Here is a 23,460-nt window from a genome sequence, read left to right as displayed (position 1 = left end):
TGCTGTTAAACCAATTTAACCCCAACTGTAGACGGCTAAGTCAATGGGAGAATTCTGTCAACATAGCTATCACCTCTTGGAGAGGTGGATTACCTGTGCTGATGGGAGACAGCATAGGTAGGGTCTTCCCAGAAGCAGTGCAGCATTTTAAGTGTAGACCTCCGCCCTGTTACAACAGTGGTGGCAGCAAATTAAGAGTTCACATGATTGTAATTAATGAGAAGGCACATACGTGATCAAAGGAATGTTGTTCTTTCATCAGTTGCATGCATAACTGAGCTTCCTAAATAGCAGCAAGGTTTGTAAAACTGACCGTCTCCTTCCCCTCCCCCAGCAAAATCTGTATTAAGGACATCTTCAAAATAACACCTTCTCTTAAGCAAATACTTGTGATGGAAAATGTAAGAATATTTTAAGATGGAAACTTTGATCCCCAAGGTCCTGTCTATTTTATGTGGCTACTAAAAGTCCCATGGCTTGCTCTTAAGAGTAATTGATTACCCTTGATAACAAAAAATTCTCTATCCCACCCCTGGCATCTGCCTTTCTGCTACCCCAGAAGTGGCTGCATATCACTGGTGCTGTGTGCATAAGGGATCAATAGGAGAAGGATCAGGCCCATCATTTGAAATGCTTTGGGATGGAAAGTGCCACATTACACTTACGTTTCAACCAGTTTTTGCCCACAACTTAATTTTTACTACCCGCTTGCATGGCTGCTTAAGACAAGTACCCAACGGTATGTTCGGCAAAAACAGTGCAGACCGGCCTTGCCCTGAGGGGCTTAAAATCTCACCCAAGACTGGGTCTATTTGAAATCCAGGAGGAGATACAAAATGATTTAGGGCCAAGAAAGAGATGAGCTTGAAAAGATTTAAGCATCAATTAAGTGGAACTTCACCCCTTGACTAAAAATCACCAGATCTTCTTGCTGAATATTCCAGCGTGCTGGACAAGAAGGAATGACTGACCCTTGTACATTCAAAGATTAGATTTAAAGGCCAGAAGAGACCATTACAGCACAGGGCTAACAGGCCAGAGAATTTCATCCAGTCACTCCTGTATTGAATCCAGTAACTTGTGTTTGACGAAAGCGTCTTCCAGAAAGGCAGACAAAGGCTTAGATTAGAAGATATCAAAAGATGGAGATGCCACCACTTTCCGTGGTAGACTGGTCTAATGGTTAATCACTGAACTATAGCACATCTCTGTTCTGGACACAGTACTCAGGGGAGTTTCTAGATCCTGAGCTTCCAAACTTGGCTTTAAAAACCTTTGGTGGGGTAGTAGTCCCACTGCAGGCCCCCATGTGCTAGGTAATTTCACCCTGGGGCTGGATAGTCGAGACAAGGTGGTGAGGTCATATCTTTCATTGGCTCAACATCTGTTGGCAAAAGAGGCAGGAGTGGCAGAAGCTCTCATATAGTGGGGGAAGGGAGCCACCGGCACCCAAGCCCTACCCCCCCACCCCTTCTCCCTGAGCCCCTGCCCCACCTCTTCCCCCAAGACCCCACCCCCCACTCACTCCTCTCCCTCCCCCGCCCCCTTTTGGCGCCCCTGCAAAGGGACGAGCTTTCAAGCTTACTCAGAGCTCATCTTCAGGTCTGGGAAAGGTACGCCAAGGGCCACAGCTCAACACAAGGTGGAACAGATTGTTTAGCATACGGCGTTGAAATGCTGCGCGAGACCGTTCTAGGTGCAGTGGGCCATTAACACCGCTGCTGGCCTAGAACCAAGGAGGGTGAGTGGGTTCTAGAGTGTTGCAATGAGCCATAAATCTGATAGCTTTAGCGAGCCCATGGTTTGAAGTACCCAGGCTTCGTGTGTTGCGCAGGTTTCTTTGAGAATGAGAACAGATATAGGGTGTAGACTCGGGGCCGGTGCAACCTATTAGGCGACCTAGGCGGTCGCCTAGGGTGCTAGCATTTGGGGGGCGGCATTTTCTTTGGTGGCGACCGCGGCGGCCGGATCTTTGGCCGCCCCGGTCGTCGTCGTCATTTAGGTGGAGGGAGCTGGAGCAGGGGGGCGCGGGGAGGGCCGCCTGCAGCAAGTAAGGGGGGGGCAGCACGCAGGGGAACTCCCCGCCCCAGCTCACCTCTGCTCTGCCTCCTCCCCCGAGCACGCCGCCCCGCTCTGCTTCTCTCCCTCCCAGGCTTGCGGCGCCAAACAGCTGATTGGCGCCGCAAGCCTGGGGGGCGGGAGAAGTGGAGCAGCAACGGTGTGCTCGGGGAGGAGGCGGAGCAGAGGTGAGCTGGGGTGGGGAGCTGCCGCGCGGGTCGGCGGGGGGGGGGCACGGGCAGGGGGGGGCGCCTCAGGGCGGAGGGAAGGGGTGGGGAGCTGCCGCAGGGCTCGGGGAGAGGGCGGAGCAGAGGTGAGCTGGGGTGGGGAGCTGCCGCACAGCTCCCCGGGCGGGGGGGTGGGGAGCTGCCGCGGGGCTCGGGGAGGGGGGAGGGCGCAAGGTGGAAGTTTCGCCTAGGGCACGAAACATCCTTGCACTGGCCCTGCGTAGAGTTAGTCACTGCTGGTTGTAGATAGCACCTGGAAGCCTCAAATGCAGGCTGTACAAACACCTAGTGAGAGGCTGGCCCTGCGCCCCGAGCTTACAATCTAGGTAAAGCTGGGAGGGCAAACAGAGGGGAAGTGACTTGCCCAAGGTCACTGTCAGATCTCGGAAAAGGACTCAGGTTTCCCTAGTCCCAGGCCAGGGCACTGCCCCCTGGGAAACCTGGCCCACATAGCTGGAGTGGACGTGGGAGGGTGCGGGAAGGGCGCTGGGCTGATTCCGAGCCCTGGGAAGTCGGCCCCTGGGGGGAAGGGCTCAGCAGCAGAAGGCAGGCCTGGGGAGAAGACCCTTTGGTTCCTGCTCACAGCGAAACGCCAGGCGACACAGCGTGGCCCACCGAGCCAGCCTCCCCCGCAGCCACGCAGTTCATCAACCTGCCGAGAGCGACCATATAGCAACGAGGCCCTTGCCACATCCACAGCCTTCCCGCTTAGCTCCTCCAGATCCCCCTGACACCGTTAGGATCCCACGGGAGAGCTCGCCCTCCATTCATGCCCGGCCAGAGAGGTGGGTGAAAGTGAACGGAAAGTATTTGCTACCTGCTGCAGGGTTGTTTTTCTAGAGACAAACAGGGCCCAGGTGCCTCTAGGGAAGGAAAATAACACATGCTGCTCAGAGGTTGGCCGTGACCTTGGCAAATGGTTTTCGTTGCAGAGGCAAATTGCTCAGGCTTCAGTTTCTTTGCGTTCCCCTCTCTGTCCTTACCCACCCCTGATTCCCCACCACATTGCTCATTAGCAAGGCAAACCCCCTGGGCAGCCAGTGCTGCTAGTTAAGGAAGTGAAGGCCAGAGCTTCCTACATCCAGTGTGGAGCAAGGTGAGGTTTTCGAGAGCTTTCATTAAACCAGTGCGAAGGGCTGTGTAGATGCCCCTACTCGGGTTTGAGCCAGGCTTAGTTCAGTGCAGCTTAAGTTACTCAGAAATCGGTTGAAGCTAAATCGAAATAAGCAACTTTTCTTTAAGGCAGAATCAAATGCAGAAAAAGGGGCAGCCTCTTAACTAGGCGACCCCCGTGTTCACGCTTCTCTAAAGGCAAAGAGAGGCTTTACACTTATCACCACTGTGTCCGAACAGGGGACTAGGTGTCAGGACTCCTGGATTCTTTTTGTAGCTCTGGGAGTCTTCACACCCATTGCGTAGTATGGAGTGGTTAGGGCAGGATACTGGGAGCCAGGACTCCCCGGTTCTATCCCCAGTTCTGCCACTGATTCACTCCCCGGTCGTGGGCAAAGTATGTCCCTGCTGTGTGCCTCAGTTTCCCCCCCAACTGTAAAATCAGGCTGCTGCCACTCCCAGGCAGGTTGTGAGAGTCTGATTAAGTAATGCAAAAGGAAGGGTGCTCTAAACACGCAAACCCTTTGACGAGCCAAGCGGAGAGCTGGAAAGGCAGCTTTTCTAGGAAGCGCTCTTTATCTCTCCACCGCACGCAGCGCTGACTTCGAAAAGCAGCTTCCCGACACGTCTGCCAGCCCTGTGGGAACCAGTGCAACCCCAACACCAACCAGCACAGAGCCAGCTCCCTCTGTCACCTTCTGATTGCAAGTTACTGCCCTCAATACCCAATGTGTGATTGCAGCTCCCATATCTCTAGCTGTTCTTGGATTAGATCACACACTTGACTTCCTGCCAGGGCTGGCCGGCTGCCCATAGGTAGGGGCTGTGCAACAGGAGATAAGTTGTGTTGTGTTGCTTACTGAGTAACATGTTCTTCACTTGCATGAGTTCCTCTGCAGTCACCTGACTCCAGCTGTGTTTTAAAACATACGCTAATGAGCTTCGAAAAGGATTTTCTTTTAATGAACACCTTGGATCCGGCTTTGGGGAAGAGCAAACGCTTAGGGCTGGTTGGGACTTTTCCATCGAAACGTTCACTTTCAATGAAAAATGGCTTTCTGCAGCAAAAGACAAAAATCATCCATTTTCACCAACCAGGGCCGGCTCCAGGCACCAGCCGAGCAAGCTCGTGCTTGGGGCGGCAGATTCTACGGGGCGGCATTCCGCCCAATCCTAGGGCGGCACGGCCGCTTTTTGTTGTTGTTGTTCGCCGATCCAGCCGCCCTGTAGGGGGTGGCGGCGCGGAGGAGGGGACCGCCCTGCTGGGAGCGGGCTGCGTGTTCCGTCTGCCCCAGCCGGTGCCAGGTCTGTAACAAGCCTGGCAGGGCAGCCCATGTCCTTCCCTCCCCGCCAACCGGAGCGGCGCGGAGCCCTCCCGGCAGGCGGCGCGGCGGTCGGGGCTGCGAGGTAAGCGCCCCGCTGAAGCCCTGGCCGCCCCCCTTCTCTGTCTCCCCCCGCTAGCCGGGGCATGTCTGCAGCGCAGGGAGTCCCCCTGCACCCGCGCTCCGGCCGCCCCGTAGGTTGTTTGTTTTTTTTTTCTTGCTTTGCCGCTCCGGCCATGCTGCAGGTTGTTGTTTTTTTTGCTTGAGGCAGCAAAAAAGCCAGAGCCGGCCCTGTCACCAATAATGTCCACCGAAAACAGAAAGAAAAAGAAAACCCGGGGTTCAAACATCCTTCCCCAGCCAGCTCCACAAACAATTCAGAGCTGGTTCTGTTCCCCAAACGGACTCGGTAGAAATACCACCTGCTTCCTCAACAGATCCACTCTCCGGGGTGAGTCCGATTCTTCTCTGCATCCTGAAGTGAACGAAGTCTGTTGGGACGATTAACCCTGCAGGGACAGACGCCGGAATCTAGCCCTGCCGGCACCAGCCCGGCTACGGCAAAGGGAGCTGGTTTCTAGTCTGACTCGCGCATCACCACCAGAATTTTATCACCTTCTAACTGCAGGGTCCGATGCTCCGTTGTGGTGGCCGTTTTCACCATCTAGTAGAGACTGTGGCACTCCTTGCTTGCAAGCCACCAAATGGGCTTTGATGGCACTGACTTCTAGTAACATCTACACACACTGACACAGTTATCCAATTGCCAGGCGAGCCCGCCAGCCCCTGCTAAACAGTCCCATTCCCTCCGCCACATCATTCACGTCAGCTTGTAACAGGAGAGGCCGTCCTCAGATACCAAGGTGACAGGCACCTTATAGATGCAACAGGTAGACAGAAAAAGGGCTGGGAGGCAGAACTGCTGGGATCCTACACCAGGCAAGGAAATAATTGTCCGGGCCCAGATCACATGCAATGACCTGGTTGTATCATTTGGCCTTGCAACAGTTCCATGGAACGTGACTCATGGATGTTTTTTCAGCACTATCCATTTCAGTACAGCCACAGGCTGCACCAGGGCACTCTGGGATAGCTGACGTACCCAGCCTTATTGCTTACAGCAGGGGCTTATGAGTCATTTCCAAACAGAAGACCCTGCGTGGGCGGGGGACGTGGTGAGGAGGACTGGCTGACCCCCTGCAGCTGCGCTGAGGGCACTGGGAAGGATCACTGTAGCCTACCCTGGTTCAATGAGATCTGAGCTAAGGACTGTCTCCTGGGCATTTCAACCCACTCCAAGCAATGCTTCGTGTGATGCTTGCTCCAGGCCCCTGGATTCTGTTCCCCCTGCTGCGGGACCTTGGGCACACTCGACCTTCGATTCCCCTCGGCCTTGCCGGGGCACTGGGAGGTTTAATGAGTGAATGCTTGAGCGCCGTCGGTTCCCTGCAAGGCGCTGGACGTGACCCGCAGATCTGAGAGCAGACACAATGGAGGATGCTGTGAACTTTGTACAACATGCTTTGTGCGGGTATGAATAGCAACTGATATCCCTGCACAGCCCATGAGTGGCAGGCGGGCACGCATCCCTGGCTGGCACACCAGTTGCATAACGGTTCTGATCTGGTTGCATGAGCCTCTGAGCTCATGGGACAGGTGCAAGCAGCAGCCACAGCCAACCAGGGGAAAGGTGAGCCCAGGGATGTGGCCAAGTATGGGCAGAAAGCAAAGTTAATCGCAGGGTCACCCTCTGTCTGGTTGGGTGGCAGCTGGGATCCACCCAGGGTCTCTTAGGGAGCTCCTGGGTGGGTTGGTTTGGACAAAGGAGAGTTTGCCCAGTAGCCTGTGAGTCTGGATGGATCCAGGCTCCGGCAGCAATCAAGGGCCGTTCCCACTGGGCTGCTGGTTGGTGGCCAACGTGAAACAAGGTTGCTGGGTCTCACAGCCACATCCAGTGGCCTGGGTCTCAGAGCCCATTGAAACCACCAGAGCGATTCTGGGTCCGTCCGTCTGTCTCATGAATGACTGTGCTCCTGGTTCACATGCATCAGCAATTTCTAGGACAGCCAGAGTGCCCCAGAGGCCCCTACATATGGTGCTGCGTACGCACATAGCGAGAGACAGTCCCTGTCCCGTAAAGGTTTACAGTCTCTATCGACGAGACAGCCAGAGGAGGTATTACCCCCATTCTACAGACAGGGAGTAGAGGCACAGCAGAGAACGTCCCAGAGCCCAGGCAGCTACCGTGTACTTTTACAGCTCAGGAGCCTGAGCCTGCTGACGCAGGCATTTAATTACACTGTAGGCATGTCCTAAGTGACTTGCCCAAGGTCATTCAGGGAAGCTGTGGCAGAGAAAGGACTTGAACCCTGGTCTCCTGAATCCTAGGTTAGCTCCCTCCCAAGCACATAACTGGGATGGTGCAAAGGCTCTCCTCTGTCCCTCCACAGCAGGATCTAGCCATGCTGACCTGAGAGGAGAGCCTGGAGCCTTTTGCGCTGATCCTGTAACTTTTCTCCAGCAGGGACCCGTACAGACAGGCATCGGACTCTTGAGTCCCACTTCACGGCTTCAGCTACAAGCCCAGCTCCCTACTGGCTTTGCCGCCTCTGCCACTCTGAACTCAATGTCTGCAACCCAAGCCTCCAGCTCACACATCATTATAAATACCAACGCACAAGGCCAGCTGGCCCAGCAGCGGAGCCCAGAGCCAAGTTTAGATAAGAGACCCTGGTAAAGTTACATAAGATACTGTCCAGTGACAGTAGAGAGTCGCCGAAAAAGGGCAAGGTACGCAGGGGCCAGTGATTTGTGCCTGCCCCTGGCAAAGGTGCCAGGTGCCATTAGTATTTGCGCACTGTACTACACAGACCTAGAGGCTACGTCTACACACACAAAAACCCACCCATGGCAGCAAGTCTCAAAGCCTGGGTCAACCGATGAGCTCGCAAGGCTCCCGCTGCAGGGCTGAAAATAGCAGTTTGACGTTCAGGCTCAGCCCGGGCTCTGAAACCCGACGAGGGGGTTGGATCTCAGAGCTCAGTCTACACTGCCATTTTCAGCCCCGTGAAACCCAAGTCAGTTCACCTGGGCTCTTTTCTCACTGTGTAGACGTGCCCCTAGCAAGATCACAGCCCGAGTAGACAAGACTGAATTACTCTGAGTCCCATCCCGCCTTCATTGCCTCCTTGTGTGTCCAGTAAAGGGGAATGTTGTCTAACAGAGCTGGGCGGGAACTGGATTTTTCATTTCACAGGGAATCCTGCAAGTCTGAAATACTTTTCTGTTCCAGAATGGAATGAAAGCCAAAGAACGCCGAGTTAGCCACAAAGCAAAACTGGGGAGATTTGTTTGTTTCTGGTTGACCAGAATGGTTTGTTTAGATTGGCATGAAAACGGTTCCTTCCAGTTTCAACTTTTATATTAAATTATATCCAAAACGGACATGAAACGTCATCGCAACTGAAAAAATTCGACGCATTCCATTCCAAAACGATCAAAATGTTGTGCTTCGTTCCAACCGGAAGGAAATGCGTTCTTCAGTTTTTGTTTTGAAGCAAACTTTTGTCTAAATTGACGCAAAACATTTAGCTTTTGACAAATCAGTATTTTCCAATGGAAGAAACATCCCATCGGAAAATTTCTGACCAGCTAACGGTAACAACGATGACCTGACATGACTAGAACACCTCTTATCCTCAAGGATCCCAAAGTGTTTACAAGGGGCTGTATATAGAGTAGCAATTCAGCCAGAAATGAAATGCAACCTCTTCTAGGCTGGAACACGGCACCTGGTTAGCAACTTCGCACAGGGATCGCTCAACTAGCACTGAATTCAGCCTCCTCTGGGGTGGAACCCAGCAGCAGCCATTCAACATTGGCACAGTAACAGTTTAGGAGGAAAATCCCATAGGCATGTGAAATTATAGTGGGAAACTCTAGGCAAACAGAATGTACACGATCCTGCAAGGCTCATGAACCTGATCAGACTCCGGGTCACTGTGGCTGCAGAGTAGATACACTCCCAGTTCCCTTTGCTTTGCAGACAGTGAAGCTGAATATCCCTGGTGTCTTGCTGGTTGCATTGGACAGACACATACGGCCCAAAATGGACAGAATCAGGCTTTCGTCCCCTCTTTGAGTTACCCTGCCTTTAAGACACACGCCAGGGGAGCTGTCCGACCATAGAGGGAGACAGGGAAAGTGAGCAGTGCAATCAAGGCTTTCTAAAATTAGAGCCACCGTCTTGCACACGTCCCCTAATGTGTGTGTGTGCACGGCTGGAGCAACACAGTCCCCCCCACCACTTGTGCGTGTTACTTTGGAGACAGCTTTAACAGGTTCTTTACTATGCCACACCCCACCTATGCCTTGGGGCACTGCAAGATTTTCTAAGGCAGTAAGTGCCAGAATCCCAGAGTCTCTGATTCTCTGAAGGTCCTTTGAAATCCCCGTGTTATGACCGACCCGCTGGGCGCAAAGATGTTTGACACGCGGACCGTCATGCATCATCAGCATCATTATGTACCAAGGTGTCTCTGAAAAATCTAGGCACTAGAGTCATGTTGGGAGCTGAGCACTTTGACAAGTCTGATCCTAACTGTGGGCGTGACTGCTTGCAAATCTGGCCCTGAGCTCTTCGGAAGATAGGGCCCTTTCTGGCTAATTGCCCTGATCCACATTCAAACCAGAGATCCATTACTGATTGCCTGAGCCAGCCCCTTCCCCAGACAAAGGGGCCCCATCTTTTGGATAAGTGTTTGCATAGCACCTTGCATTGGTCATAGATTATCAACCACTCTGATCAACTAGTGTGACCTGAATGGATTCCTTGTCTAGTGGCTGGGACGCCAGGAAACCTGGTTCAATCCTCGCCTTTGCTACAGAACTCCTGTGTGACCTTTGGCTCACATTCTCAGAGGTACACCAGTGCTTAACACCCATTGAAATCAATGGGCAGTAGGGGCTTAAAAACCTTTGAGGGTCTGTGCCTCAGTTTCCCCATCTGTAGAATGGGGCTAAGAGCAGTGCCTTGCCTCACCACGGTGTTATGAATAGGAGTATATTAAAGCATGTGAGATGCTCAGATGTTGCAATAAATCCCCTAGAGCAGGGGTGGCCAACCTGAGCCTGAGAAGGAGCCAGAATTTACCAATGTACATTGCCAAAGAGCCACAGTAATACGTCAGTAGCCACCCCCCACCCCCACTCCTAGCGCCTCCCACCTCCCGGCAGCCCCGCCAATCAGCGCCTCCCCCGCACTCCCCGCACCTCCCGATCAGCCGTTTTGTGGCATGCAGGAGGCTCTGGCGGGAAGGAGCGAGGGCACGGCCGGCTCAGGGGAGGGGGTGGGAAGGGGTGGAGTGGGCGCAGGGCCTGTGGCAGAGAAGTGAGCACCCCCAGCACATTGGAAAGTTGGCGCCTGTAGCTCAAGCCCCGGAGTCGGTGCCTAGACAAGGAGCCGCATATTAACTTCTGAAGAGCCGCATGTGGCTCCGGAGCCTCAGGTTGGCCACCCCTGCCCTAGAGTGACAGCACAGAGGGGCCTCCTTCCAGATCGGGAGAGGGGGATGCGCTATTGAAATGCAAATCAGATAGTCATAGCAAGATGAGCTACCGTTACTAAAACAGTGGTGCACCTCCATCAAGGTAAGTGGCACCGGTGCACCAGAGCAGTGCCATGAATCAAGGGAGCTGTCCATTGTTCCCCGACTCTCTTTCGAGCTGAGTTGTGCTTGGCAACCCCGCTGCAGCTGGAAGAGGAGCCACGTCAACAGCTCAGGAGCCTGGCAGGGACAGGACAGAGCAGCTGGCTAGTGGACTAGATGAACAATGAACCGTTGGTCTTCCCCGGCATGGCTTGTGGTAGATGGCTGGGCGAAATGGTTGCGTGGTGGGCAATGCTCAAGGATTTAAGGCCTTGCAGGAATGAAGGGCTAAGGGCCCCCCAGAACTGGAATAGCAGAGGGAGCTGCAGATCAGGATTGAGGGGCAACAGCAGAGCTGGGTGGACGGGTACAGAGGGAACCCAGGACTGGAACAGCAGGGTCCTGTAGGTCAGGAACGAGGGGCACTGAGAGAACTGTGCGGTAGGAGTGCAGGGATGGAATATGTGGGGGTGCTCCGGGTTGGGATTAAGAGACACTGGCTGAGATCAGGGCGGGGGGAGGGGAGTGGCGGGCAGGAGTAAAATATGTAGGTGGGGCTGCAGGTGACAAGGAAATGGGGCAGTGGCAAGTGAAAGTGAAGTGGCAGCCACCAGGCACTTGAGTTTTCTTGGCAGAGCTACAGGGGCAGGATGAGCCAGGGGAACCGAATGACTGAGGTGCATTGGCAGAGTTGCAGGGGGGGCGGCGGTCTCAGGACTGACTGAGCGGGGGGCTGCAGGTCAGGACTGAGGTGCACTGGAAAAGCTGTGTGGGGGGAGCCCAGGATGGGAACAGTATGGAGGGGCTGCAGGTCAGGACTGATTTGCATCCATACACCTATGGAGGGGGGCATCTCAAGGCCTGGGCTGCTGGGGCATGACAGGAAACAAACCAGCACGCACAATCCAGTGCACATGGTAGGCCCTACCATAAACAAACCAGCAGACCCATGCAAACAAAGAAAACACCTTCCAGCCAAGAAGCAGGTTTTAACTCTCTGGAGCAAGGGGGTGTTAGGAGCAACAAAGAGCAAAATCTCTGGTTAAGGAATCCCCGGAGCTGGCGCTTTGAATGATACCCTCATCACTGGCCAAGGTCCAGCGCGTGGCTGGGCATCACCACACCCGGCCGAGCAGTATCTGTTATTACACCATGTGAGACCGTCACCCCGCCCTGCCAAACGTTCTGACCGAAATAAAAACCAGGTGCTGTCAACAAAGACTAGAGCAGTGGTTCTCAAACTTTTTTTTTTCCATGGACCACTTGAAAATTGCTGAGGGTCTCGGCCGACCACCTAATGATCTTTCCAAATGTTGTTTGTACCGTTAGCTAACTGTTTAAAGCGCTTTGGATAAAAGTGCTATATAAAAAAAACCCCAATAATTAACTTTTTTTGTTCTAGAAGCACACACCTCATATTTTAATATCAGTAGTCTTACCTTTCTAATGCAATGGATGTGCCCCTCTCTCCCCCACCGCGGCAGCCCCCAAGCTGGGGCTGGGAAGGGGGTGAGGAGGTCTCTCCCTGGCAACTGCAGCCCTGGAGCTGGGGAAAGTCACCTCTTTCTCTGGCCGCCGCAGCCCTGCACGTCCCAAATTCCCTCACCCCCTCTTCTCACCCCACTGCCCCCTCCTACGTACCTCCTATTCCCCCCCAAGGCCACCACCTCACCTTACATGTGCGTCTTCTCCAGGGTCCAGGCACCTAATTAGTGGAGCCACACCTGTGCAGCTCCACTAATTAGGTGAGTGGCCCTTCATTCTCTTGTGTGTGGCCGCCCAGCTGCGCACCTTAGAGGGAACTAACCGCGGACCACCTGAATGGAGCTCTGCTGGTCCGTGGACCAGTTTGAGAATCTCTGGACTAGAGAAATATCAAATGGACAGTGCCAGAGCCAGGCAAGGAGATTAAAGCCACACTCACACACACACACACACACACCAGGGAATGGGATATGGGTACACACTCACTCTCTCACACAGGTCAGGGAATGGGTACACAGTCTCTCTCTCTCACTCTCTCTCTCTCACACACACACACACACACATCAGGGAATGGGATATGGGTACACACTCTCTCACACACACAGGTCAGGAAATGGGATATGGGTACACACACACCCACACACAGGTCAGGGAATGGGATATGGGTACACACACACACACACACACACACACACACACACAGGTCAGGGAATGGTATATGGGTACACACACACCCTCTCTCACACACACACAGGTCAGGGAATGGGATATGGGTACTCTCTCTCTCTCTCACACACACACACACACACACAAGACCTGGGTTTAATTCCCGGCTCTGCTGCAGATTCCCTGGGTGACCTTAGGCCTTGTCTACACAATTAGACTGCAAGGAGCTGGGGGGTGAAGCTGGCCTGTCATGGGCTAGCGTAGACCCTGTGGATGGGCATTAAGAATTTATTAATGGGCTTTGAGCTAATCCAGTTTCAAAAAGGACTAGATCAAAGTGCTCTAAGGAGCCGTTCACATGCATCATCAGGGTGCACAGGAACCGCTGGGGGCAAGCTAGCAGGGGGTGGATTCACATCTCCGCTTGCCATGGTCTCACTGTTGGTGTAGACCAGTTCCCCTTAGTGTCCCTTTACCCTAGTTCCCTACCAGCAGTCTGGGGAGCCCTTCCCTACCTCCCAGGGCATGGTTGAGAGAGGATAAATACATTAAAGAGTGGGCAGCGCTGGGATTGGTGATGGGGACAGATAAACACCACCAGAGAGAGAAAGTCATCTGTGGCTGAGAACCCAGGAGTCCTGCCTCTTAATCCCTCTGCTTACAGTAACCACACTCCCTCCTTGTTCCAGATAAGAGATACTAAGTAGCTTTGATGTTACAGGCCCTCCTTGAGCACAATCTCCCAGAAAGACAGATGGATCTGGCCTTACGGAGAGAGACAAACGGATCTTCAACACTCCGCTCAATTGCCTGACCGTAAAAAAGCCACCAGTGTTTGAGGGGTTAATGTGAGCTGTTTTGAATCTCCCCAGGCTCATCTGGATTCAGGGGGCTGCTGGTTATATCAATGTTCCCTTGCGTTTCACTCACTGGCATGTAAGAGATATGCCGAGAGGCAGGGCCAGCTGGCAGCTCCGGGACACAGCCAGCGTGCTGCAGCTCAAGGTCTGGTGCAGAGAATTGTGGGTGGGGAGCTTCAGGAAGTTAGATACACCCAGCTCCCAACGAACTGAGTCCTGGGCTTCTCCAGTGCAGGTTCAGTAGTTGCAGTGGACGCTTTCCATGCCACCCTGCTGATGGGCCTCACCGTGACCTGGAGGGGTAAATGGGGGCTGAGTCCCTGTGCCCATTCACCCTTGGCCCCTCTGCTGGAGCCCAACTGGATACCTGTCCACTACGAACAATCTTAGCCTCCATGATATCTTGTGACAGTGAGTTCCACAGGTTACCGGTGCAAATTAAGTCTTTTAAATTATGATGTTTATTCTATTACCATAGAACCTAAGTACCCTCATCATGGACCAGGCCCCAGTACTTTCCAGTTCCACAGAGCGTCGGCCAGGATTCAAACTGGACAGCCAGAGACGAAGGACAACCCCCAGCGCCATCCAGCCCCTGGCCCAGATACAGAGGGTATTTTTGAAGGTGTTCAATCAGCAAAAACCACCAACCATCTCTCCTTCCAGCCCTCCAGAGCAGCCTGTTTACTCATTCCAACCAGCCCGGCTGTCCTTGGGCGGCTTAATTCTAAAGATACCCAAGAGAGAACTCAGCTTTTTTCCAGGAAGCTGTTTACAGCCCCAGAGGGAGGCTCGAGATGGGGGACAAGCCTGGGCAACTCCGCTCCCTATAAGGAGACAGAGCCAGGTCCACCGGCAGCAACGCGACACTGGGCCATGAATTTGTTCCCCAAAGGCAAAGGAGCAAGTGGATAGCACGTTGCTGCTGCTATGATCAGGGTGTTTGTTGGTCCAAGCCGGAGCTACTCCAGGGAAAGTGGATATAACCAGCAGCCTGGCCCCCCTGAACCCAGATAAACAAGGGGGCATTCGAAACAGCTCACATTGACCCTTCAAACACTGGGGCTTTTCTGACGGTCAGTCAAATGAATGTTTATGGGGATATCATCTGTCTATCAATCACAGTAACTACACAGGGCCAATGCAATCCTTGGATGTATAAATAGGAGTATGAGAAGGTGGTGGGAGGCGATTTTAGCTCTGTATGCAGCATGGGTGAGACGGAGACCGGAATACTGCAGCCAGTTCTGGCATCTGCATTTTTTAAAAGGATGTTGAAAAGTGGCTGGAGAAAATGCCTGGCAGTGAGCTCCTTAAGTCTCTCCATCGGTTTAGTTTATCATAAAGAACAGCCATACTGGGCCAGACCATTGGTCCAGCTAACCCTGTATCCTGTCTTCCGACAGTGGCCAAAACCAGGTGCTTTAGAGGGAATCAACAGAACAGGCAATCATAGTGTGATCCAGCCCCCAGCATCCTCTCCCAGCTTCTGGCAGTCAGAGGTTAGGGACATCCAGAGCGTGGGGGTCACATCCCTGGCCAATACCCATTGATGGACCTATCCTCCGTGAACTTATTTAGTTCTTTTTCGAACCCCGTTATAGTGTTGGCCTTCACAACATCCCCTGGCGAGGAGTTCCACAGGTTGACTGTGCGTTGGGTGAAGACGTGTGTCCTTCTGTTTCTTTTAAACTTGCTGCCTGTGAATTTAAGTGGGTGCAGCTTGAGAGGTGACTTATTGGTGAGCCAAGAACCGGCCAAGTACGACAGGAACCTGTGATCGAATGGGAAAAACGTAGAACAAGAACTAAAGGCTGGAAGTTACAGCCAGACTCATTCAAATGAGGACTAAGGCACAACTGTCTACCAGGAAGGGGGATTAACCAGCTCTCATTGTAGTCAGCTGGCCCAGGTGGGGAAATGAGAAGGTGTGGATCCCCATGCAAAAGGAACAGCCCCCTGAGAATGCCCCTCTCCCCCCAGGCAAGGGGTGTCCCCAGCCCATGTAAGTGTCCCGCATCAGCCCTGGATCCCAGCCCCAGGCATAGGGGGTGGAGTGGAGCATGGCCAAAGCGCTCTGAACTAGGGTAGTAGGAACAGAGCATGAGTTAGAGCCACCTCAGGGCTGCTCTAACTGTCCAAGGGCTTTCCTGGCCCCTAGTGTAAGCCACAGAGTACAGGGAGAGCAAAGGGGGCTAAACTCTCCTCTCCATCCCTGCCCCAAGTGCAGGAACGGACCGATTACACACACACACACACACACACACACACACACACACACACACCTCCCCTTTTAAATAAAGCTTCTTCTGTATGCAGATGTCAGAGCTCAATGTCCAGGTTCCAGAGCCAGAGACTGGCCTCTGAGTCAAGGGAGGCTAGGCATTGCAGACCACCCTCCAGCTGTCAGGCAGGGCACTCATCCACCCCATGGGTGACTGACTGCGGGGCAGTGTCGCAGACAGCGTGGAGAGGAATCCAGGCCAAGCCGGTGCACGGTTGAGGCAACTCTGGTCGAGCCAGAGAGCAGCTTGTCGAGCCTGGACCAGGCTCTACAATCAAGTGGACAAGGAGGCAAGTCAGCGATGGGACTCCTGGATTTACTCAGCGTGTTCAACTCTTTCCCAGCAATGCTTTCTCCACTCCGTAAGGTGTAATGTTTGGTTCCCTGGCGGCGCTGATGGTCCGTGCATGGTAAAGGGCCAGCAGCGCTCCCGTCCAAGAGCGGGTGAGCTGCCGTAGCAAAGGGGCGTTGAGAGATCAACCGTGGGGGCACACCCCAGCCTGCAGGAGCAGGGAGTCCGGAATATGAGCAGACTTCGAGTGGGGGAGTGTGTTGTTCCCGGTCTGAGAATGGGGCATCAGTCAGCCGGAGACCTTATAGGTTGGTTTCATCGGTCACAGCTCTCCAGGCAGACTTCGCAGGAATGGCCTCTCGAAGGTCTGGTGGAGCTAAGTGCACTAGCATGCACAGACTGGAGGTTGGGGGGTAATTCAAGCAGCCATGAGTGACGTTAACAAGCTGAGCGGGGCAGCCTGCAGAGCTGGCCAAACACCAGGGCCAATACAGACGTACGAAGGACCGAGGGATCTGCTCCCCAGGAGGCTCCCGAAAGCTTTCATATCAGGGGGGTAGGGGAAGAGATTTTCATTTTCAAGTGTTCCAGGTGGGGCTGGTATGTCAGGCTACGGCCAAGTTTTACTCCCAGTATGTGACAATAATATGTTATTTAACGTCTGATTGCCAGAAGCTGGGAGCGGACAACAGGGGATCACTCAATGATTCCCGGAATGGCTGTTTACTAATTACTCAACGGCTATTAGCCAGGATGGGCAGGGATGGTGTCCCTAACCTCTGTTTGCCAGAAGCTGGGAATGGGCGACAGATGACTTGATGATCACCTGTTCTGTTCATTCCCTCTGGGGCACCTGGCATTGGCCACTGTTGGAAGACAGGACACTGGGCTAGATGGACCTTTGGTCTGACCCAGTCTGGCCGTTCTCATGTTCTTAACTGATTGGAACGGCAGTGAGCCGTCCTTGGGCATGGAGCGAGATGGGTTGATTGGCAAGACAATTGCTTAGATGGACAGTAGATGCCACCATAAACCTCCATTGCTGGAAGAAAGGGGGCAAAGTATCCATGTCTGGGCTGGGATCCCCTTCATTCCTGTGGAAGTGGCTTCCCGGATCACCCATACAGATGTCCTCACCATACGCAGACATCTGGAATAAATTGCCTAGGGAGGTTGTGGAATCTCCATCTCTGGAGATATTTAAGAGTAGGTTAGATAAATGTCTATCAGGGATGGTCTAGACAGTATTTGCTCCTGCCATGCGGGCAGGGGACTGGACTCGATGACCTCTCGAGGTCCCTTCCAGTCCTAGAATCTATGAATCTATGAATCTATGAATCTCAGCCAGTATTGCAGGAAGGTCGTACGTGTGTATATATATGTTGAACAACAGGGGAGCCAAAACGGACCCTGGTGAGAGCCATTCTGGACTCACTTTAGAAAAAATTAGAGAAAATCAGTTGCCTTGATTTAGCAGCGGGTGTTCGCTGCCCCAGCACTCTGCAGAGCTAAGCAGCACAGGAGGCGTTAATCCCTTGGCCGGTGCAATGTGGCACAGAACTTGTTTTTTCCAACCTGGGGTTTGGCAGCCAGGTGTTATTCCTGGAGGGGGTTTTCATCTGGTTTTCGCTTGCTCCTGCAAGAACTGATCTGGGGCAAAGGTGACCGAGACGTCAAAACAGCGGCAGCTGCCAGCCCCCGCCCCAACAGGCTGTCCCGTGTCTCCGTTGGTGGCAAGACCCCAGCGACCTTGCATATTGCATTGGCTGGACAATCCCGCTGTGCAAGTGCAGGGTGCGACCGCGAATGGGGAGTTAGAGAGACTCCCCCACGTGCTGCCGGTTACGGTGAATGAGGTGTCCTCCCTGCGTTGCACGTGGCTGCCCCACCCAAAGGATGGGCGGTGAGAGAGAAGCAACTGAGGCAAATCTAAGCCAGGCACTGCCTAGGGGTTTGCAAGGCTCTGGGTGGGGGAGATGGGGCAGTGAACGGCCTCCCAAAGGAGGTGGATTGAGGGACCAGATGCAGCCAAACTCCACAGCCTGGGGGGGGGGGGGGAGGAACCCCACTCAGCCTGCTGTACAGACTCTCTCCTCCCAGTGGTGGGGTCCCCACTTAGAGAGCTCCTTAAATCAAGACACTGGGACTACGCCGTATAGCAAGCTGCCTACGTCTGAGCCTTATGGAGCACATGCACACAGCAGGACCGAAACAGGCAGGGCCCGGTTCTCCATTGCCCTGTGCCTTGCTTGGTCACACGCACCAGGGGATGTAGAACGCGGCCAGAGCAGAGAAACTGCATAATGTTGCACCCTCTTGGCTCAAGGGGCAGGAGATATTTTGCAAACACTTTTGGCTGGGCAAAACTCTGATGGTATTATTTTTTTCCTCGACTAGGATGGATTCGTTTCACCCATTTTTCCTTCCAGGGGGTGGCACTGAAGATTCCTGTTGGCTCTTGATTCCAATCCCGCCTATGTGGAACAAAGGAGGCTTCTAACTAGCTGCTCCACGGTTACCATCCCATGGAGATTTGAAGCCAATGGGGCTACTCACAGCAATAAACATCTAATCTTTGCAGTACAGTGTTTGCAGAATTAAGTTCTGATCTACCGCCTACGTGCAATTCACTCACCCTCCATCTTCCCTGGCCTCTATTGTACATTGCACCAGAGGTCATATTTAATCCAAATCAGTTTGGTCTCCTAAGGAACACACGCTGCCTAGCTAGGGCCTAACAATTTACATCACACAACTCCCGTCCCCCACCTCCAAAAGTCTTACAAAACCTAATGTGAACAGAAATGTTTCATGAAGCCTTCTGTAATTCAAGAAAAACTGAGTCTTGAGGAGGGGGGGGGGGCACTGCTGGAAACCCAAACACAACAACCTTGTGGTCCTGCTTGCCTACTAGAAAATGAAACAGACTGGACTGCAAAAGGAAACTGACCAATCTTGTGTCATCATCCATTTTAAAATAAAAAAGGAACAAGCATCATAAACTGGGTGAGAAGCAAATTAGATTTTTAAATCCTTCTAGATTTAACCTGCTAAGACGTTAGTAAAATGGGTAAGGATTGGGGGGGGGGGGTTGTAACACACACACACACACACACACACACACACGGCATTATCCCGTCTAACCTTTAGCACTAATTTAGCAATGAACCTGCTCAAGTCTTAATTTTAGCTTCATTTGAACAAATAATTTTTAAAAAGGCAAATTAAATATGTCCAGGAACCTCTAATGCCCATCACTAATCCCCCAGGTTTTGCCAGCTAGACAACTGTGCAAGGTCATTCTCAAGCAGCCCGTCTGCTTTTAGTGAACAGCGGCTCGCTCCCCAGCCAGGGACTGAAACGCAGTACGAGACCGAATGCTGCATGCCGGGACGGTAGTTAATATTAGATGTTTTGCTGTATCGCCCCTGCACGAAGCCAATTTGGGTAAAAGGCAAGTGCATTGTGTTTATGCTCAAAGCTCACATGTAAGGTGGGCAGTTTTCCCCCCTGTGCAATGTATTTTGTCATAGTCCTGGACTACTAGCAAGAGACAGCATCTTTCCTATCACAGGACATCAGAGATGTATTGACACAATGCGACCTGCAGGTGCTCAGCCTCTGGGGGGGGGGGGGGGGGAATCAGACCCTGTTACCATATAAGGCAAAATCAGACCCTCTGACTGTACAAGGGACTCATTATGCGCCATCTGGCTGGGCATCATGCTACAGAAAAGAGCAGTGCAAAGGGAGATTTTAAGGGCTTCAAGGGATGTTTATAATAATCGTAACAATTTGCCCGTCTCTGAGCCTCTCAACGCTCTTTGCAGTCATTGGTTAATAAAAGCTCACAGCCACCCCAGGAGGGAGGTAAATATTTATTAGCCCTGTTTTATAGCGGGGTGGACTGTACACATGGGATTCCTTTGAATGCCCCGGGGGAACCATTGCTAGCACTGAAATAGTGGAGAAACGGGTCTATTCCCTTGTCACCATCCAATGTCAAAAGGAGCCAAAGCTCCTGTTTTGGTCCTTGGGGCATCGGAAAAAAGCTTTGAAAGACATGACAATGTTCCCTTGTCTGTATCCACCGAGCGTCTCTCCTTATGCTTAGATCTATGGGGCGCAGTTGTGTTTGTTTGTACAGCACCAAGCGCCATCGGGTTCTGGTCCATGACTGGAATTCTTAGGTGCTACCATGATACAAGTGATAAATAATCGGGACTTAAATACAAAAATCAATCAAGACTTTCCAATGCCGTTCGTTATTTCAGTGGCCTTGCTTGAGGCACTTTAAAGGGGGCTGATTTTCAGCCAGTGCTGAGCCCCGCCCTCTGAAAATCAGGCCCCTTTTAGAGATCTCAAGCTGGACCTCCCAAAATCACTAGCCCCCTTCTGAAAGTCTGAAGTGCTTGATTGTGGTAGCCTTAGGGATATTAAGCACTCACCTAGCGTCTGTAGGGCGACTGAGTGGAATCAAGCAGATTAAACTGCACCCGGTCAATGTCAATAAGGGTGTCAGAACCTGCCCCAAATTCTTAACACACAAATTGGGGGCAGGGGGAAAGAGGGGTTTGGCACGTTCCAGGGGGTTAGTTGTAGCAGGAGAGTAGCAGAACCCAGGAGTCCTGACTCTTATTCCTTCCTTGAGAGCATTTAGATGCATAGCAGAGTGTGATTCAGCTGAGAAAAACAAAAGGAAATGAACCCCGAGAACAGCTGGTGCTCTGGTGTCAGACCCTGATCAATTTCTAGCAAATCTCCCCCAGTCCTCAAAAACACACACACACACACACACACCCCTTTGCTATATTTTTTAAAAAGAAAACATGGGACTAGATCCTCAGCTAACTTCAATAAGCCAATTTAATCTAGTTAAAGAATTAAGGGCCAGATCTTCAGAGCTAATGCTGAATCTTATTTGTGAAGAAAAACAAAACAAAAAAACAATGAGACGGGTGGTAAAAATAGAAAGGCAAAGTTACATATGAGTCAGAATTTCTCCTCCCTTTCTGCTAGATACAGTTATTATGTCTGATCTCATGCTCCTGGGATGGGAAGTTGTCCGGATTGGCTGGCGGAGGATCAGCTGCAAGGAGATTGGAGCAAGCTGCGTTGCATGTGAACAGCACTCACAGTCTGCATGCTCTTCTGGAGGGGAGGGGGGGTTAAGTAAAGTAGTAGTTTTCGTTTCCTCCTTGTGGTTTGGATCAAAACTAGGTCCTCTCCTTGACATCTTGCTCAACAGCGGGGCCTGTAGGTGGAGAGTTACCAAGCCTACAAACTTTTTCCTTGCGAGTATTGCAAGAGCAAAAACCAACTCAGTGTGCGAGGGTGTGTGTGTGTTGTTTTCCCTGTCTCTTCACAGCACAAATCAACACCGGTGGCGGCATGGGGTTACTGGGTAGCGAGGCTTATTCCTGGACACCTGTTTAGTAACAGACGAGGCGTCACTAAGCAACCCACAACGGAGGGAACATTTCAGGCATCCCCTGTGCCATGAAGCACAGAGGCGGGAGAACAAGGGGTTTACTGATTACCCCACCCCGCGTGGTTCAAATGCTTTGCCTCTCAGCACCATGTGGCATGTGATCGAAAGACATTCGGAAATCTACCAACAAAAAGGGACAGTCTGCGTAAAAATGTGAAACTGACAGGGTGGGCTCAGCGGCTCTCGCAGCCTTTGGGTTTTGGTGTTTCCCCTGGTGCAGAGGCGTAGGGGTAATTTTCATTGTTGGGATTATGGTAGCGTTAGGAGCCCCAGTCACAGACCAGGACTCATGGTGCTAGGCACTGTACAAATACAGAAATTGCCAGAGTGGGCCCAAAGCATAGTCCGTCTATGCTGGCGTTTCTCCACCTTTTCAGGTTGGCGATCCCTTATTTGAAGAAAAAAAAAAATCAGTCATTTTCCATGACCTCTTTCCATTCACTTTTGAAGATATAAAACAATAATCCTTAGTGCTTTTCCTGCATAGATCACAAAGTGCTTTACAAAGGAGGTCAGTATCATTACCCCCCCTTTTATGGGGGGGGGGAACTGAGGCAGAGAGAGCCAAAGTGACTCGCATAAGGTCACGCAGCAGCACAGACAAGACTAGAATGCAGGTTTCCTGTCTCCCCAGCCAGTCCAGTGGCTAGGGTGACCAGACAGCAAGTGTGAAAAATCGGGACAGGGGGTGGGGGTAATAGGAGCCCATATAAAAAAAGCCCCAAATATCAGGACTGTCCCCATAAAATTGGGACGTCTGGTCCCCCTACCAGTGGCTAACCAGCTGCTAGGCCACACCACTTCCCTATAAGGGGCTCTAACTGATTTGTGTGTGCGGAGAGATAAACAGTGGATATTTGACCTTGGAGAGGAAGGGTGTGCAGGGAATGAGATTTTCTTTGCTTTAGACGGGGATAAAATTTTCAACATTTTGCCCCCGATCCCATTGGGGTTGGGACCCACCCCTTTAGAAACCCCGCCTTAGTCGTCCAACACATTGTCCCCAGCAGTGTCCAGTGCCAGATGTTTCGGAGGGAAAGTAAAGTACTATTTCTATTACTGTAGCACTGAGAGGCCCACATCCGAGATCGGTGCCCCATGGTGCCAGGGGCTGCACAGACACTGAGTGAGAGACAGGCCCTGCCCTGAAAAGCTCACAGTCTAAATAGACAAAGGAAGGATTGTTATCCCCATCTGACACATGGGGAAACTGAGGCACGGAGCAGGGGAGATTTGCGAAGTTGCCTAAAGGACTTAGCCTCAGTGATTGTGGCCCCTTTTGGTTCGTTTGAAAATCCCACTTTAAGTGACTTGCCCAAGGTCACCCCTGGAGTTTGTGGCAGAGCCAGGAACTAAGCCCAGTTCTCCTGAGGTCCAGTCTAGCATGTTCACCACAAGTTCTTAGATCAGTGGACCTAGACGCTCAACTCTTTGGGACAGGAATCTGGCTGGGCTGTAAAGCATCAAGCATGCCACCGAGGCGATAATAAAACGATCCCGATCATCGTTAGCACATAGCTTTGGAGTTATTTTGGACCAAATTCAGCTGCCCTTTGCTCATCCTTTCCTCCAGACAAACACCTCTTGAAGTTGTTGCGGTGTAGCCTAGACATTTCGGACAGCAACTGCAGCAAACCTACCTCTCGAAGAGACGGTGGCTAGGCTGACAGAAGAATTCCTCTGCGACCTTGGAATGTCTATACTGGGACTTAGACTTCGTAAAGCCAACCTCTCAGGTCACCCCTGAGCAACGGAACTCGCTTGGCCTGAGTTTTAGGTGTAGACCAGGCCTGAGACCCTTTTCCCCACATATGCAGCCTGCCCCCCCGTTTAACTGGATTTTCCACTCTTCCTACCTCCCTGGCTTGTGTCAAACAGCATCTGAGCCAGCCCGGCTCCCTTCCTTCACTGCTGCCCAGCGGGATGCCCACTGGAGCTGGATTTGTGCAGCCCGAGGAGCTAAACTTTGCAGTGCCTGCCAAGGGAGCTGCTCTAGCAGAGCCTGCTATGCAGG

This window comes from Terrapene carolina, unplaced genomic scaffold, assembly GCF_002925995.2.
Source record: "Terrapene carolina triunguis isolate 2854851 unplaced genomic scaffold, T_m_triunguis-2.0 Scaffold227, whole genome shotgun sequence".
NCBI classification, from domain to species: Eukaryota; Metazoa; Chordata; order Testudines; family Emydidae; genus Terrapene; species Terrapene triunguis.
Note: the sequence above shows the minus strand (reverse complement) of the source record.